At 44.2% G+C, this 19228-nt stretch overlaps 1 protein-coding gene and 1 pseudogene across 1 annotated transcript in view; one reads left to right on the top strand and one right to left on the bottom strand.

Annotated features, from left to right (window-relative positions):
* The window catches only part of LOC119161075 (uncharacterized), a 193920-nt gene extending 179355 nt beyond the window's left edge, over window positions 1–14565 (top strand). Inside the window, exon 5 of the mRNA XM_075879990.1 lies at window positions 14428–14565. The gene's annotated coding sequence lies outside the window, so the exon portion shown is untranslated. The remainder of the gene's footprint in view (window positions 1–14427) is intronic.
* Window positions 13603–14615, bottom strand: LOC119161944 (UPF0598 protein CG30010-like; annotated as a pseudogene).
* Window positions 14616–19228: the final 4613 nt, after the last annotated feature.

Below are 19228 nucleotides of genomic sequence, written 5' to 3' on the forward strand. Positions count from 1 at the left end.
CCAGACTTCCCAGAAGGATGCAAGAGCTGCCTTTAAATGACGTAGCTCATCGTGCACAGCCCTAAAAAGCATCTCTTGGGTGCACACTTCTTATGCATTTTTACATCTTTTTTACCAGCCAACGTGGCTGTGAGTTGAAATGATGATCAGCCTGACAGAAGAGAAAACTAAAGAGGGTGAAGCTAAGTAAATAAAGTGAGTGAAAAGGAACTTCGACAAAAAACAGAATACAGCTGTACCAAGAATTGAGGTTCGAGACTTGGTGCTAGCGATGAAAGAATTGCGAAACTCAGCAGCAAGTCACAGAGGGTCATTCTCTTTTGTCAAAATGGAAAGCTAGCAGGGACATTTAAACATTGCCCAATACGTTGGCCTCAATAGCTCCTACGGAATGGCCTCTACAGCCAACATTCTAAAGGAGTACGACACCACTTTTCAAAGGTGAGGTTACCCTGCCATGCAAGTTTTATGGATACAAAGATCACTCTGAGCAAGTGAGAAGCAAATAAAATCGTGATAAGATATATTATTTTGTATAATGAAGTCAGGTTTCCCGTGGCACATCAGGCAATTCTAGGGATTTTATGCTACAATCTGGCTAGTTGTGATGACATCAGGTACCAAAACGGCCACTCAGCGTCATGAAATCTATCAAAATGACTGCTTGTGGGTTGGCAATGGAGCCACAGTGCGTAGCAGCCAAGCGAGTTTCACGATTTCTCGCACAAGCACATGACGAGGAGCTCATATTGTGTTACGATGTGAGGGCACTGTAGATATAGAAACTAGTTTTGAAATGATACTGTTATTACTTTTGTGGTGTACACTCGCACTTTCCAGTACATTTTCTTGATCCTTGAAGGTTGGGCCTTTCATTTCACGCAAGAAAATAAAAAAAATTGCAGTTAGTACACCTTTATCATCCGGGGAGGTAAGAAAATAAGTGCTGCGGAAGTGAAGCAAGCTTAAGCAGTTGCAAAAGACAAATGATTTCTTGCATAGACAACTAGGAGGACTGAGGTATTAAGTAAAGAAGTTAGAAATGATGACAAGAAGAGAGTGTGTCTCTGTGTTATGTGCAGTCTTTTTACATACCACCTGTTAGCAACTTGTACGATAGGCCAAGGTTAGTCTGCATTGAAAGAAAAATGTGAACTAACTTTTGCAAGATCACCAAAATTTCAGTATGTTTTTCCTGAACAATGCATGACAAACATGTGTCAATATCATAGCATTGTACCATTTTGTTAGTTATACCTTTGAGTATAAGTATGGTAATAATGTTAGCATAATCTGTACAAATCAAACATTACCTGTCAACCTGAGGTGTAATGATGTTTTCTTTTTTTTTTTCATAAAGCCAGAACTAGCACTGTTCCAAAGGGCCTAAGGAATTTCTCAGCAGGGTGCTGCAAACAGAATATAAACTGTTCATAAACTGATCATTCACAGCCCTACAGCTAGTGTAGCACTTCCTGTCACGTGCACTCGGCACACAATCATAATTCATTTAACCTACGCGAACATGCATTCTCTGTAAAAGGCAATGCCGAGGTTGGTGCATTTTTTAACACTATATATATATAACGCGCAACTTAGCTGTAGCTGGTTATTCTCTTCATTCACAGGACATTTGTCATTTAATTTACGTGTAAAGAATGCAAGCTCAAACCGCTAACGATTCCGGATTGCAGTTTTGATGTACACACTGCACTCTTTCCCACACCAACTGCAGTTATTTGCAACATGATGCTTACTCTGGGCACGCGATCGTAAAGATTCCCACATGCCTTCCCCAAAATACATAGCAGCTATGCGGTGAAGCCTCAAGTAACGTGTGCATACTTCTTTATTATTTTATAGCTTTCGGCAAACACTCAAACCTGTGGGTTGCAGTTTAATTTTCTTTTTGTTGTGGTTTCATTTATGCCACTGAAGTCTATGCGCACTAAATGCAATGTGCAACAGCAGCAATAGCCGTGCTCGCGCTGGGTAGCGTAGTAACCGAAGCTGTGCCTGCCCGAGCATCGTTTGTGAACTTGAGCGCACCGACGGTCTCGTAAGCAAGCATTTTATGGCTCTGTTCAGAACTGCAAAAATAACTTACCGAGACCAGCATCTCGACGTCTTCTTAATCTTTACTGTATACGACGGTCCACTTCTTGGTGTAACCTGCAGCCGTTGAAAGCGGACCATCACTGCCGGTGGCAGTGAAATGCAGCTTCGGTAGAGGCTCGCTCACAGCATTTCTCGGCACACTTGAAGTTTCCACAGGTCCCTCGAAATGTTTGGGAGGCGTTTTTCTCGATCAAGATCACCTCAGAAAACAAAGCGCGCGCGAAGTCTTGCCTGGCAGCTGCCTGCAGCATCGTCATGGGCGCAGACATGTTTGCTGACGACATCACGCACGAACCAATGAGCGCACAACTTCCGAGAGCCTTATAAGAGCGCCTGGCGCAGTGCATTGGAGGGGGGGGGGGGGTCTATCAACTCGCCTTTGTAAGTTTGCGCCCCGGCTACTCTGCTCGACTTCTGCTCGAGACTTGGCTAGCTGCTTCGAATACATCACGAGCGAGCAAAAGGGCACGAAGTTATAGAAGAGACCCACGCCGAGGGAGGCACTGCGGAGCGTGGCGCTGTCAGTCAATGTGGGGAGAAAACTGGTCACTGGAGTGTTGGCCCCTCAGCTGTCTCTTTCAACCTGCCTTGAAAACGCGTTGCTTTGCTCGCACGCTGCACGCGTTCTGCACGTGTTTTTGAGAGTCTCGCGTCGCGCGCGGTTATGATGTATACGCTCTGTCCGCATTTAATAGGATGCCGCAATTGAGGATTTTTTTTCGTGGCAGCGATTTGGTAAAAGGGCAGCGAAGCAAGTTGTAGCAGACGACGCCGTCCTCGTCAGAGCGAAGTGCGTTTCGCAAGTGAAAGACGACGCTGTTTACGACATTAGAGGTGGATAAAACTTTCTGTACGTTCATAATTATATACCTGTTTTATTTGGTTTGCTGCGTGTACTATGCACTATGTTTGTTACTGGATGCATGGGTAAGGCCGCTTTTCATGCTTTAAGTTAAGCGGTTCTTGCGCTGTGACTGCTATTATTTGGCATACCTTAATTTACTAGCACCCACCCAAGTTACCGTGTGGTATATACACAGCGCTTCAAAAATAAATGGTCTGTTTGGGGCTTCTTTCTGACCCACAACGAAAATTGACATCTATCTCGCGTGTCCTTCCTTGCATTATCACCGTTCTCATCGCGGGTACTTTGAGATCACGAACAGCGTGCGTACCATCATGATGAGCGCCCAGCTTTCAGAGAAACTTTTTTGTGTGTGTCTAATCTGCAAGGGAAGAGCGCAATGCTATAAAGGCATTTTATCTTGGTCACGTATCAAAAATGCACCGTGTTGTTCGGGCTGCCCCTGCACACTCAGTAACAACTCGTTCACTATATCTGCCATCGGACGTGCAACAACGGTTTATGCATTTTTTTTCTTTTTTTCATAGTTGTCGTGTCCACTCAAGCGGGAGCGTCGCACCTCCAGCGGCAAATGTAATTGCATCGCTGGCGTCTCTAGCGATTCTAAATCGCTTGAAAGCGAGTCATAGACATCGAGGAAAACAGAGTTCTCTTCATCTTGCATTGCTGGGTCGTCTTGAGCAATACCTTGTGCAACAGCCTGCTCCACAAAATTTTGTGCTGATCCGGCTGCCCTCACAGAATGACGCTTGCACCTAATCAAAATAAGGTTGTGGCAGAGATTAGATCGTGCCGTTCACAACAACGTTCATACGTTGGAGTTTTTCTTATGCAGATATTGTACGGTGATCATCATTGAGCATATCTGTAGTGCGACAGATAATATTAGTTTTTTTATCATCTTCAAGTATAAAATGTACAAGTCTGAAAATGAGTAGACGCGGTTTCCGTGATCCTGTTAGTAACGCCTTAAATTCACAAAATAAAACAAGTACTGCATATGAAATCAAACTCTATAAAAACATGTACGGTGTCTAAATGCCCCATTAAAAAAACTAGCAATTGTGTCCATCTGTGTGCACAGCAACACTTCATACAAGAACTTCACGGAGATAGCTGCGTATGAAAATTTATTGATTAAACATTTTACATCGTCTGTTGCTTGAATCAATTTTACTTTGTACGAAAACTATCAAAAAGTAATTTGCTTGTTACTAACCGCGTTCCAATCTTACCCTTAAAATGTAACGGTGCTAAAGTGCCATGTTATATCTAAACCCTTCTATTTTCGCTTGACTTGATAATTGCGCATACGCGGAACGAATTCTCTCTGAGCTTGAAATCAGGAATCAAGAGTCCTCAGAAAACGCTTTAAAATGCATAGATAGTTATGCGCTTCACTGCCTATGATATCTCTGCACCGTTTCCGCGTGAGATGTCCGTTTCTTGTAAGCCGCTGGAAACACTGTCGGTACATACGACGGGTGCAGACTTGAATCATTTTTGCAGTTTCCCACAAAATGTCTGCTACAAATCATTGTCCAAGCCTTTGGCAACCACACACTTCCGTCGGCGCTGCGTAGATATAAAAAATATATAACCACACATCACCAATACCACATTTGTACACAGCTTCAACTACTACGTCCCCTACAATATCCAATGATAGTAGCAGCATAAACACATTTCTTCGCAATTTTTTTAACAGTGCTCTAAAGACGGACGTTGAAAATTTATACTTTTAAGAGGGGGACGTGCATCTCCCAGTAACTCGATAGATTAGAGGAACGGTGACGCAGGAATTAACACCTGTTATTTTTGATGCATTGTGTGCCTGCTACTTTTTATGAAAAAATTGTTTACTTACTTTTTTCGGCGCGCTGTTTTAATCCATTCCTGTTGTCTGCTTGTTTCGTACCATCGGTTTGGGAAGCGGTAGAATTTCACTGGTGGAGTCGACCCCTTCGTGTTTGCATGGTTATTGTGACTGTTGACGACGCCGCAATAGTTCCCCCTTTTCTGTTGGGGTGACATCGCAGAACGAGGGACGTTTCACGTGCAGCGCGCGCTTCGCAAATGCGTGGAAGCCAAAGGGAGCGGAAGGGTCGGAAGACTCTACTGTTGTGCGCTTTTTCTGGCAGGGCAAAGGCGAGCGCTGGCGTCGCCGTGCAAACTTGAGCAGGTCTCCCCTATACAAGCGAAAACGTGCGACATCACATCGCTTATATTACGTGACATATTCGTTCTTCGCTGCATTCGCCCACTCGAGTCCGCAGATAATGCTCCAGTTTTTACAGCGACGACACACCGTTGATTGTGGTCACTTCATTGAATATCAATTAAACAGTGAAACATTATTTATTTGTAAATTACTTCACCATAAAATATGGTGAAGTAATTTATTACTTGGCCACCTGAGGAACTTGCTACCTTGACTTCTTTTTTATCAAGACCTGAATATAATGTTAAGATTCATTTCGTTCATTCTGAGTCTTACCTTCGCAATAGAATTACATCACCACTGTCCTCGACAATTATTTTTCATCTCTCCCAGTGCCAGTAGGTCCGTTCAAGTGATGAAAACCTGTTTGCTGGACTATGCCATATGTGACATGTCGCTCAAGTGTCTGTCTCCGCATTACTTAACGAATACAGCCGTCTTTTGTAAACTTTCTACTGGCAAGTTTTTTTATTTTATTTTGTTCTTTTTAAAACTGGTTGCCTCAGACAAGCTTATAACGCCTCTGCTCACCACTGGATAGCCGCTGTTACGCGCGGCGCCTGGGCCGACGGGGGCACGACCTGCTCTATAAACTTTTTTTTTATATAGAGCAGCTTATAGAGCAGTTTTTATAGAGCAGTTTATAAAGCAGGTCGTAGACGGGGGAGAGCGGCGTTCTTTGTTCATCAAACAAGTCACCGAAGGGTTGCCAACCTGGTGTCCGCCATGTATCATTGTCCTTCTTAGCCAGGAAGTGAGGTGGAATTCTGACACTATAAGACGTTCGACGAGACGACCACAATGGTTTCTTGGTGTCACAGGTGCAGTGTGGTGGCTACGGCACAATCAAAGACGTTGACTTAAGCAAGTGTGAGTGGCACCGTCAAAAATGGTGTGTGTGTCTCATGATTGCAGAAATCGGGTGCTTTTCTCCTCTTCTAACCACTACCACCTGATTCAAAAGCGAATTCCGGACCCATTCCCTGATTTAATCAAGACACACACTTTATGATGAGCCACCCAGCCCATTCGCAAGAGATCTCTCACCCTGTCTGTACACAATATAATAAATCCTCGGTTAAGTTTGCCATCCTACTTCTGAGTGCACATGCGTTTTCTTTTCTGTCTTTTCTGTCGAAAATTATCAACTTTAACACTGTTGACAGGTGATGACATACCCTGAGTAGGTTCGAGCATGTATTATGCCTTGACGCTTTTAATCTTCATTAAACTTCTCCCTTTCGCTTTCATCATTTGGGGCTTTGTGTAGTTCTTCATCTAACGCACTGCATTCGTGCGGCACTTCTACCACTCCATTTCCTCTGTATATACGCCCTGTTTTGGGCACGATCATAGGCTGCCATCGTGGACGGATAATTATGCCGTTTTGCATCTGTATGAGTACTCGAATAGTGCTACGGTGAACTCACACGCATCAAAACGCTGGGCCAGTACATTCAACGTCGTATGACCATAATCATTGCTAATTACGACCTAGAAAACCAGCGAAAATTGCTTTTAAGCCTAAGATGGCAGCGTCTATGCTTTAATGTAACTGATGCATTTACTTTTTGTCAATTTGTCCAATATGTCATTTCGTGCAGCAGCCGCCGAACTTTTGCAGGTGTTCATATAGTGGTACTCTCGGTCTCTGAAGCTGGATTAAGATAACTAAGAAGCCTGGTTGTTACTGGCTAGATAAAATGTGAAACGAAGCGAAAAATCAAAATGAAAAAGAAGACAAATCTGTGAAAAGTCAGTACTGGCGCATAAATGGCACGCCGATCGCGTCAATGAAAATTGTCGGTGGCGGCGGTGCGGCGAAAACTCTCGGCGGCGACGCGCCGTCCAGTCGGCGCACACCTCTATATGTAAGTAAAGCCAACGTTTCTAGAACTAGTTCTAAAACGTTGAGTAAAGCTGTGGTAACCAGGGTGAATTTTTCGCAAGTTGCCATCTTATCCATAGTGGATAATGAAAAAAGTATGCAACTAAAAAGCATGGTTGTTATGTTATCGTCGTAGTCTGCAAATACAGCTGCCTAATGCAGTGCTTCAAACCCGTGCAGACTTCGAAGGTTAGATCGCAATAAAATTCGATGTGCATGTAATTTATTGCAACAACCATTCTATTCACCATGTGATATGATTGCACTAGATACACACAACATAACTAATTTTATCGTATATTTCTCTCTTTCGAAAGTGCCAGGTGTGCAAGCAGGTGAACATTTAAAAAGATTTAAGTTTATAAAGACAAAGGGAGCATATTAGTGCCATGTTTAAGCGTATTGCAGCCCACAAAAACAGCATCTGACCAAGTTGCATCTCAATTCCAAGGGATTTGCGAGCACACATGCCCGAGATTCTTTTAGTCTCGATGGAGGCGAAAATGCTGTAGGCCCGTGTTCTCAGATTTGGGTGCTCGTTATAGAACCCCAGGTGGTCCAAGTTTCCGGAGCCCTCCACTTCAGTGTCTCTCATAATCATATGGTGGTTTTGGGACGTGAAACACCACATATCAAATCAACTGTGGTATTTCAATGCAAGACTGAGTTTTAACCCATGCGATGCAAGTTACAAATGAGCAGAGGGATGAGCACACATACCACCAGCAGCTGCAGTTAGGTTTGTTGAGCACATGTGAGAGAGAGGGGGCCAAAAAGAAGATGGCTTTCATTTTGGAGCTAAATCATTTCGGTTTCCTTTAAATTACATGGGCCTAAGATAGCACTTTATCTCCAGTGCTTCACTAAAGCTCATGGCACAGCCTAATTGATGGCCTTGCTATGTACACGGACCTTTCAAAGAGAACTTCATAATGCAGTTTGAGTGCCTTTTAAGCAGTTTCATCTCGAACATGTTGGCTCTTGGGTGCTGCATTTAAATTCATTTATGTTTTCTTCTGTATGTCATGCTCTCTCAAAGTTCAAAAGGGTACCACAGCATTTCTTCAACATCGTCAAAAATTTTGCCGACTAAAAGGGTACACCAGCTTTTCTATAACTTGGTCAAAATATTTTGCCTATATATAGTCAAAGCTATGGTGTCGGGAGTCACCTCATTGCTTTGGTGTGCCTTACAAGTGCCATCTCTAACACCCGACACAAATAGCCGACGACCTCAAAGATTCGCTACGGTTGCTATGTGCCAGATGGTATGTGTAAAAAGTGACACTCATAAGCTCTGGTTTCAGATAGCATGGGCTTTGAGGGTATCAAGTATCCAGGAGGCGCGTGATCTACTCGGGCGGCGTGCCTTACAAGTGCCATCTATAACACCCGACACAAATATCCGACGACTTCAAAGATTCCCTACGGTGGCTATGTGCCAGATGATATGTGTAAAAAGTGACACTCATAAGCTCGGGTTTCAGATAGGATGGGCTTTGAGGGTTTCAAGTATCCAGGAGGCACGTGATCTACTCGGGGGCATTAGACGTTCGACTCGTGCCACGATATGATGTATATAGGGCATTGCCCACTCATGAGCGCTGCAGCTATAAATAAACCAGTTCAGTTCGACACTACCACGCATCACTATAAACATAGTGTCAGAAGTTTGACCAGCGACACCTCGCGTTGCGAAGTGATTACTCATCAAAAAGTACAGTCATGACTAAATTGGAGCTAGGCTGCTGTCAACATAGTAATCATTGAGTTAACTTTGTTCACTGCAGGAGGAAGGCCTGTCCCTATGGAGGAAGGTAAAAGGCTAGAGTGAGTGTCATATCATAATCTTGAAGCCTAGTCATACAATAAGTGAGGGCTATAGTCATTTGATAAGCTTGTGCAATTATCGGTTTGTTCACTTTGGTCATAGTTGCGTCTTCAGTGGGCACTGTGCTCGAGAGGCACTGGGCCCTGGTTATCGAGAGAGGCAGCAACAGAGGAGGTTGGCTTGCCAAGGATAGCAGAGTGACTCTTGTGATGCTCTCTCTCAGTCTTTCTTTCCTCCATGCCTTTCCCAATGATTTCCTTTTTCACCCTGTCTTTATGAGCTGATTACACTTTATGCTTGAAAATTTCGTGTTTTTTTTTATCACCTGGCTGTTTCTGCCATCCTCAGCTGCACTTCCCATTCCTTGGTATTCATTCTTTTGCTCTAACTGACCACCATCGTATCTGAGCTGAATAATGTTACACTGCATGCGGTAGGGCATTTAAAATTTCATGCCAGAAACAGCCAATGGTCACTTGCTGTCTCCATCATCGTTAACTAACACAGTAGGCAAATCTGACAGTCCGTGAATGGCAATTTTTTTAAGTTTATTCAGACAGTCATGGTCTGGGATGAAGAGCCTAAAGGCAGATGCAACTGCCTGACAAAGGCCCCCTACCCATACATTGCTCAGGGGTGGAAAGCCCTGAGCAATGTATTGAAATTGGTCGACAATATTAAAAGTCACATGAGACGACGCGTAGGGACTGCAGCTTCCATGGTGTACTGTCAACAGCAAAGGTATGCAGGAGGTTGAATCTAAAAGAAATGCGAACTTCTGCTATATAAGTATGTATTGCTTGTAATAAAGCTGGTGGCTGTATAGGTCAGGATGCCAAGCACAGTGTGAAAAATTTATTTCTAAATTATATTCCCAGACAAAGGGGGAATTTAGCTTTCACAAACATTTTGCGTCCCGCAAACTTTTGCTGTTGATAGTACCTCAACATGCTGCTGTCATGCACGCCCGAATCGAATGTAACAGTCAATATGGTCAAAGAAAAAAAAATGCTTAATTCCATGATGGATGGCAATGCAACTTTTTGATCCTGCGTCTCCCATATGTCATAGCTCACCCTCACCTTTTTTGTGTATGTTACAGCATTTTTGCGGCAATGAAAGAAAAAAGAAAGCATAATGGGATTGCACTCACATTATGTCGTAGCTCTGCTGATACTTCATAGATTGGGATGTTTTGTGGCAAAATATCTGTGAGGAAACATAGTTAATGAGCAAGATTTTTACATGATAACTGAAAGAGATGTTGCAGGGCCCTTGTATATACTGGGTATTGGATTTTACTGAAAGTTCGCATGCCTCCTTGCTGTGACCCACCGGTGGTACATTTGTCCTTCCTCGGCCCATAGAGTACTCTTTGAAACCGCCATTGGAGCTGTCGTTGAGCAGATGAATTGAAAGCTATGCCATGTCAATCTGGGCCAATAATAAATATAATACTGGTGCTTTTTTTAATATCTGCAAGCACATAGGATTTCTAAGAGCTTAGAACTTTGTGTGCATAGGGTTATTCAATTGGGGGCACGTAACATCCTAGCAGCACCGGCCCCCAATGAGGTGTTATGTTGTCAACTTTCCCAGATGGAGCCACTCGATGATACCACACTGATTAAAAAGTAGTAGAACAGAAAACGTGTACAAACTACATCTGCTGCACTTGAAGGTACCATCTACTGTTGAGGGCTTGTCCTGAAATACTGGTGCCAGTGAAAATACAATATCTCAAGATGATAGAAACAAGCCTGTAATATCATAACGATTTAGTGGCTCAGGTGTTGTGCACAAGGTACAGCCGTCTGCACCTTTAACACGTCGCCAGGGCTAGTTTGATTGATGCCAGCCGCAAAGTGCTGGGCGCTTTTGCCGAGATAATAACTCAGCAGGCTTGGATAGTATGTCGGCATGTATGGTTGGCATCTTGGCAACGGAGCCCAAGCGTACGTCGTGTCAGCGTCAATCAAACTGCTGCAGGACACGCGGCGGAGCGTTAGTGTTAAAGGTGCAGACGGCTGTACATAATCTAATCCTGGCTGCGTGGCTCTTTTTTGATTGAAGTGAAATGCCACAATAGTTGTGTGCCCAGCAATGAGCTCACATTATCTTTTTCTCTGCTGAAAAAAAATTGTACCCACTTGGTTTTCTTTTTTTTCTGAATGGCACAGCATGGCCATCTGTGTTCATCTAGTCTTAGAAATCACAACTAGATCGTTGTTGAGATAGGTTCACCACATGAGAAATTTTTGCTTATGGTGACTCAAGTTGTCATTGGTTAATTCGGTAAAAAATTTCATGGTGAATATACTCATCAATGGGAACTAGAAGGTTAAAAGACCAAAAGTGTTCAAGATTGCTTGATCTAATATAGCAGTGTGCATCATAATCATATCTTGATTTCGGTATGTATAAGCCTCAAAATATAAGACTAAAATCCATTTGCCGAGCATATCTAAAACTAAAAATTTCTATGTTTCATAAAAAGATCTTGCGAGTCAAGATACTAATGAGGTTTCGATTGCATCAAAAAGTGAAGGACCTTCAATAGTTAGCAGAAGTCCTTTGACTTCACAAACACACCAGAATACTGTTCAATATTGCCATTCTTTCATGGTAAACTTGGACTTCGACATTATGTGCTGCAGAAGGAGGTCAACTTTACAAAGCAGAAAGTGTGCCTTTCACGTCACCTACACTGCACATATTGTGAATCTTTTCGATCTGTTGTGGGTCATTTATAGACCACGGGCTTCCTGCTCAGCTCAAGCACCTTTGCGCCATTGGAAAATCTATGCACAGGGGTGCAACAGCCAAAATAGAATTAGGAGCAATTTTCGAAGCAGCAAAATGTTACTTTTGAAGCACAAAAATGCAAATCTGGAGCAGGTTATAGAAACAAAACATCGACCCTACTAGTTCTCAAAATTATGCACGATTAGTTGAACAAAATGTGCGATGTCCCGTAATTAGTGCTAACAGCTCCTTCAAAATCATAATGCACATTTTTGCAGGGCATGAGTGTACTGCGGCAAAGGTGAATTACGCAGCATTCTGCACGAGTTAGAACAAGTCATGAAACACCGCTACAGTCCCACCACCTTTTGTTGCTTTTTTCTACAATCTGACCGGATAAATAACAACGGCGCGCACTTGTTGGACCAGTGAGACGGCACCGGATATCTATTGCTCGGATGACGCAACTTCAAGACAGAAAAATGTATTATGTGCTGTTGCTATATCAACCAACATTGTCGCCGGCAACACCAATTTTTGCAGCACATCGTGTGTGTTTGTGTGCGGGTAACGCGGCATATACTTCCAGTTTTAGTTGCTAACATGCCATAGCCATGTTTGCTGTCTAGAGAGTTCATTTTGTTTCCGCGAAGCGTTGGTGGCTACAGCAACTCCTTTTGTTTTCAAATTGCGTTGTCCCGCCAATAGGTATCTGCAGCAGTCAGCGGACCAATAGCGCACGGTTTTGTTAGTTTGTCTGGTCGACCGCGTGTTGCGAGTGCCCAGACCTAATGGGAATATATTCTTATACCGTGTTTGAGATTAGGGTCGACCTGCGCACTTGGATTGATTGATCATGCAAGCTGTATGCAAATAGTCAACGTGGTCGCCATTTCTCACCGAAATTAGCGCAACTGAGAAAACTTTCGAGATTGGTCAAGCATTTTGGCACAGCTTGGCGAAATTTCACCAAATTTTACAGTTTTGGCGCAAAAATTGAGAATTATATCCAATTGGTGCAATCGGTGCAGCTGTTGCACCTTTGTTTACAACGAGTTTCTCTGGTGTAATTTTTTTTTGCAGCATCGCCTCTACATGACAGTAAAAGCCAATATGTTACCTTGCCTTCTAACAAGATGATAGTGTAACATCTTACTTTTCACTATTCCATCTAATAAGTAACAGAATCATTATGGCAGGAAGGCACTCTTTGAATGGCCGTATTTTCGTGTACATGCAACGAACTTTGCTCTGGTAAGGAATAAGAATGTGGTTTTTATGCACAAATCATTTTTGCCAAAGTTGGATTCTTTTGCAAGATGCTTAGTTTCCATTTATAAAAACATAAGATGTTCGTCACCACAAGTTGAAAGAAAAAAAAGAAGCCAATTCAGTGGTGTCTTTGGAGATGTGTAGTGGTGCGTGCGAGGATCAATCCCATTTATCAAAAATCAAGAGTGCTTTACTTGATAACAGGTGATTCACTTGATTATAATGTTATGGACAAGCTCGACAATAAGAATACACTGCTGTGTTAAGAATGCATGTTTTTTTTTTCAACTACATGTATATTGTAGACGAGATTCACAGCTAATAACATTAGCCCATTGCATGCATTTACTAAACTCATTGCTGCATAACTTGCCTGATCTTGACGATAGGATCTTGGTGAAATTTATGAAACTAATTAGAGAACTGAAATTAATTACAGTAGACATTGATAATTTCTAATCACGGAATTTTATTTTCTGTGTGTGGCATATTTAAAGCAATTTGCATGACAACTGTTTTACATCAACGATGGCTCTTGTTTGCTATGTTGAAAAATTGTCCACTATGTAGGCAAAGCTGTGGTGGCAAGGGTGAATTTTTTGCGAGTTGGCATCTTATTCATAGTCGAGAATGTAAAAATTATGCAAATGAATAGCATTGTCGTTTTGTTCATTGTCGTTTTGTTCAACTGAATTGGCAACTGCCAATTCAGTTGCCTAATGCTGTTTCCTGAACCTGTACAGACTTTGAAAGTTAGATCACAATGACATTTGAAGTGCATGTAATTTATTGCAACAACCACTGAATTCACCATGAGACGGTTGCATTAAATGCACACAGCATAACTAAACTTATCGTACATTTGCACCCTTTCAAAAGTGCCAGTTGGGCAAGTAGGTGAACATTTAGAAAGATTTAAACTCATAAAGACAAAGGTAACATATTAGTGCCATGTTTAAGTGTATTGCAGCCATAAAAAACAGTTTCTGAACAAGTTGCATCTCAATTCTAAGGACAACTGCCTGAGATTCTTTTACTTTTCTACACTAATTCATAGAACAATTTTCGAAACAATCAACCTGTAGTCTTTCAAGCTATTGGGTGGCACAGGAATTTTCCTTCATGAAACAATCATGCAGTGCAACTGATTTTGTAGTCACACTCATCATTCTGTTCCATTCCAATGAGACACCTTGTTGATGACAGGCAGGAGACTATTTGATAGCTTGTAGTGAGTGCGATCTCAGTCAAAGTGAGTAGGTGGAGACTTATCACTGTCATCAGGAAAAGTAAAATGCTTGCTAAGCTCAATAGCCAGGAGTGAACGTATGAGCCCAACACCACCTGCCCTTTCAGGTGCTGGGTGACAGACCCTCCCTGTGCCAGCAGGCATGCAAAAGTGCTGTTGTGTAAACTGAACTTTCAGTAGGTTGCCAGCATGATTGTGTAAGAGGAAGTTTTTTGAACCTCGCTCTTTTCTCTCTTAGGGCAATTGTACAATGTGCGGGAAGACTAAGGGCAGGCCATCACAGCGGACAGAATTCATCCCCCGTCCACATGGAGAGGTGAATGGAAATTTTGCTGCATACTTCCCAGTGTCATTATACTGCAGCCGGCAAAAAAAGAACTCCAGGAATTTTTTTTCTGGAAAGCACAAAAAGGTGGTGTTTAGCATAATAAAAATAAAACGATTTCTGTAATCGAATTCTGTCTACGCTTCCTGTTGTGTGTAGAAAAAATTCTGATATGCAATCCAAAACATACTAATACACGGCCGAGATACAAGTACTTCATCGGATACATAAAATTTTATGGTTCCTTATCAATTATTATGTGCCAAAATTCGCACTTGCTGCGATGACGATTTGTGGTGAATTTTATAAGTGCAGCTAGTTAGTTGCTAGACTGAACAATTGTACCAAGAATAATTTACTTTTAAAAGAAATGCTTTAAGCATAGACAAAACCAGCTAACTATAAACAAACTGCAGTTAGTCAAAATGTACTTTCTATATTGCAACATATATTGAAACTACTTGTATGTAATATTATCGCTATGAACAAAGTGCAGAACCACAAAAACAATCAATACCGTGTTCGAATGCCAAACAACCATGTTTGAAAAATGTTCACGTCAACTTATAAATTGAACTTAAGTAGAGCGTCCTCGAAGTGCGAAAACATCAGCGACACAAGAAAAATGGGGGGCACGCGAACACCATTGATCACAGCCGGTAAGGTAGCATATCGCATGTGAGGCAAATGCGCTAACTTCTGAAAGCAGAGCTTGCACCATGGTTGCCGACACGCGAAACTGGGTCGCACTAAAGGGAGCTTATATCAGCGCGAAGCAACGCATTGAAACAGACGTCACAGACGCTTACGGCACATATGCATCACCCCTAGCGAAAGTACACCGACTACACGAGAACTGTGCGCTCAGCATCACAAACTTGCCACGATAATTGATAACAATACTTTTGAAGCATGATGTGAAATTCTTCGTTCTGGAATCATCTAGAAAGAGCTGCATGTCAGGAGACAAACTGTCAACACAACTTATTCTCATTAAGCTGCTATTCCACAACAGAATAAGGCGTACCATTCCTAATGGTCAATAAAATAGAAGTACTCCCTTGTGTACTCTTTTGTAGAATGGCCCTGTTTATAATGAAGATTTCTAATGACTACGCCTGCCACGCGGCTTGGTAGGTTATGGAGCGATTTCCAGCGCAACGCATGCCACATCACTTTTTTCTAAACTATAGTAAATAAATGACTCTGCAATAGCCGCCAATCTATTCCGTTTAAGTAAAGTGTGTACAAGTGGCCTGGCTGCACACCTTATAGGGCCACTCAGCTAGTTTGACAATTTTGAGCTGACAAGTGCAACGCGTAGATGGGGTGTTCAAGATCACGTCTGCCAAAATTTGTAACACTACGCCCCGCGGAAATGGATCAAATTTCAAGATGAACGCTACTACCCATCTCTTTTGCGAGCCCGCGCCCAGAGAATTAGGGCATGACGCACGCGTAAGCAAGACTCTACGTACACGGAAGTGCAGTGACATTGGTTCTCTACGTAGACGACTGTGCCCCGATGTTGCCAATAGTGGCACCTGACAAGCATGGCGAAAATCATTTAACATGACATGTGCAGTTTATATAATTTGTAGCTTGAATAGAATAATAAAACTCTGGACAAATAAAAAAGACGCAGTAGGAGAATGTGCGCACGTTTTTTCCATTTTTTTTTCTCGATGAATCGCAACTACATGTAGGGCTAATGTGCCGGCATTTCATTTGCGCTCGTATCCCTGCGATCAGCACATCGAGCAGATGACAGCCGTGGAAGCGAAAGTAATGTTCCTACGCGTTTACGCACCCATTGTGTTCGTCCATTCTACCGCGTCTAAGCCGCATTTCCAAACAATTCTGCAGAAACAGGCAGTAGACCATAATAAAATGCTGATTAAAAAAAACCTGTCGGAGAGGGTACGGAAGAGACTTGGCTTGCGAACGCTACACCGAGGAGCAGCAAGAATTTCGAGCTCGCCTCCTCTCATCCTTGTTTCGTGCTGCTTAAAAAAAAGTTTTCTCAACTCGTAATGACCCAACTGAAAAAAAAATTGTGGCAAAATGCTCCTAAAATTTGTTATGGGGCCTGGTGAGTGGCCGTTTAAACCTAGTGTGACGTCCCCGCAAACATGGACTGAACCCCGGTCCTTTCAAGATGTTTACGCTCGTTTCTTAAACCCACGCATTAAAAAAAGGAAAAGAAAACCTTCGGTGTAACAAATGGGCATTCCGGAGTGGAGTACCCGGAAGGATTATTTCTGCTGTTCTGCCCCCCCCCCTCCCACCGCGCGCAAACACGTGGACCGGGCGGCGCCTTGTTGTCTACAGACAGTGTGACAGTGTACGGTGGCAATAATCCGCGCGCACGCTTCAGATTTGTGGCATGGGGGAGCAGCAGAGCACCTTTTGTTGGTTCGGGGAATGCGACCCTGCTGCAGCGCCTGCGCAGGGTCCGGCCTAACTTTCCGTCAGCCTCCGTGGCTCCAGGGCTCATTACTGCGTTCTGCGCGGATGGCCATCCGCGGCGTTGAATGACGAAGAAGCGGCGGCTGCGGAGAATTTCGCGGGAGACACCGAGCTGCATGGAAACGTTGAGACTCGGTCTAGACATCGGCTCATCAAGTACCAGAAACCGGGACAATCGGTTCGGCCGAAAACATTTCGGCACAACACTGCAAACTCCGAACGTTAGCCATTACAGACGACGCACTTTGTCGGAAGCATCGGGACCATTGTTCGCCCGTAATTAAAGTGTCTTGGGACAGCTCGCCCATCTCTCTCTCTGAGGCTTGAGTTTTTACATTGTTACTTGCTCGGATTTGTTTGGGAGAGGGTTTTCTACTGGTGTGGGCGACGGGGGCGGCCGTCGAAGATGATACACTCCGACTGACAAGAAAATATGCCGCGTCGATAGTGGCGATTGGTTTGGTGCCCCGGTAGGGCGGAGTCTGAACCCGAGAAAAGCGGCCACGGGTCAAGGAAGGAGAGAGGCGAGGAGAGTCATTCCCAGCAGAGGAAAAGAAGTACACGGCGACGGAAGGGGACAGATCAGACCTCGACGCAAAGAACCAACCTTCGGCCCCGACTCGCGCAGCCAACTCCGAGGCTCCGACTACAACATGGACATTCTGTGAGACGAACTTCACCTCCCTTACTCAAACGAGCTTAGCGGGAAGGGATGCGGCATATTGAGACATTGCGCAGTTTTATGAATTAAGGACTTTATCATTTGTGTCGTCGTGTGTTTACTCTGTATTGAGGCACCCTTGTATTGTCAACGTTACTTCGCTTATGTATCTTGCTTCGCGTGTCGCGAGTGTTTGCTGATGTGTTACAATTTCGCTGCACAACAGGTGATGAGATAAGACAAGTAAAGATCACAGACAAGCTATGACGTTTTCCCTACACAATAGTGTCGTGCCTCGATAGGAGGCGGGGAAGGCTGGCTTGTGGGAAGAGATGAAGCAGCCTCTTACGAAGCGCCTCTCCGACGACGTTACGAAGGGCGCCACCAATTTCACCCCTGCAACCACTGTTACAAAAGAAGGCGACGCCAACACGGTCCCGAAGGAGCCACTGCTCCGATCTCCGCCGACACGGTCTCCAGCCGTTTGGTAGCGTAAGTTTTTCAGCTCGCGACTGCTTCTGCGCAGAGCTGATAGACGAGCGGACGAGACGACGGTGAGTTAAACAAGGTTTATGTACAGCATATATACAGAGGCGTTACAAATTCGGCGCTGGGGCCGACAGCTTAGAGACCCGAAGAGCCGAGCTCTCCTCTCTAACACATAGGTCTACTGCTTGCGCCACGCCGCAGGGCTTCTTTCATATGGACCGGGTGGATTCTTTGAGTAACCATATGTCCAATCAGAAGCGCCGCTGGTCGTGAGGTCAGAATCCTCCAATGGTGTCACCGCTGGGCGGCGTCATTCTCATCGAATCTGGAGCCGCTGCGCTGCGCGTCTCTGCACCCAAGGACGAGTGACGTCGCCACGCATTGCGTCAGACTTGCCAGACAGGAAGGCGCCGATGGCTTGCTCGACGGGCTCGCTGGCTGAGGTGACTCACTGTGCGTGCGCGGCAGAGAGGCACCGCCACGTGATGACGCCGTTGGGTTGTTCGCGTCAGGTGGGCTCGCGGGCTGGCCTTGACACAGATTGCCTTTTTCAGAGGCATGGAGGTTCGCTATGGACTCGCAGGCATAACAGCACCCCCGCCGCCAGACAATGCACCGGGAAGATGAGCTGCTTCCACGTGGCTCGGATGTCAGGCACGCTCGTTCGCCAGGTCCCTCCAGGTTCGCCTCCAGGGCCATGGGGAGAATGCAGCTCCAGACTCCGTTCCGGGAACACATCTCATTGTTGAGGACGGATCCCAGCTCCACTGGCTTGTGGCCTCAACTTGTCGACCAGCTTCGCTCGTCTCTTCTGACCATCTTTGGTCTCAGCACTTGTCGATGGTTCTGCAACTTGTCAAGAACCGTTCGACAACAGACAACACACGACACAAGCAAGTGCCCTCGGTCACCCGACAGAACACCAGACAAAGAATAGTACAACATATACCTAGCTACGTGTCTATCGGAAGTTCGTTCCCTCTACATCAAGAGACGCGTGTGGGACACAAGATCTTAAAATGAGAACTCAAATTTTTACACGTACAACAACGAAACGAAACAGAATAGAACATAAAGTTGGCTCCTTGAGCTTCT

Source organism: Rhipicephalus microplus, chromosome X (genome assembly GCF_043290135.1).
Source record: "Rhipicephalus microplus isolate Deutch F79 chromosome X, USDA_Rmic, whole genome shotgun sequence".
Taxonomy (NCBI): domain Eukaryota; kingdom Metazoa; phylum Arthropoda; class Arachnida; order Ixodida; family Ixodidae; genus Rhipicephalus; species Rhipicephalus microplus.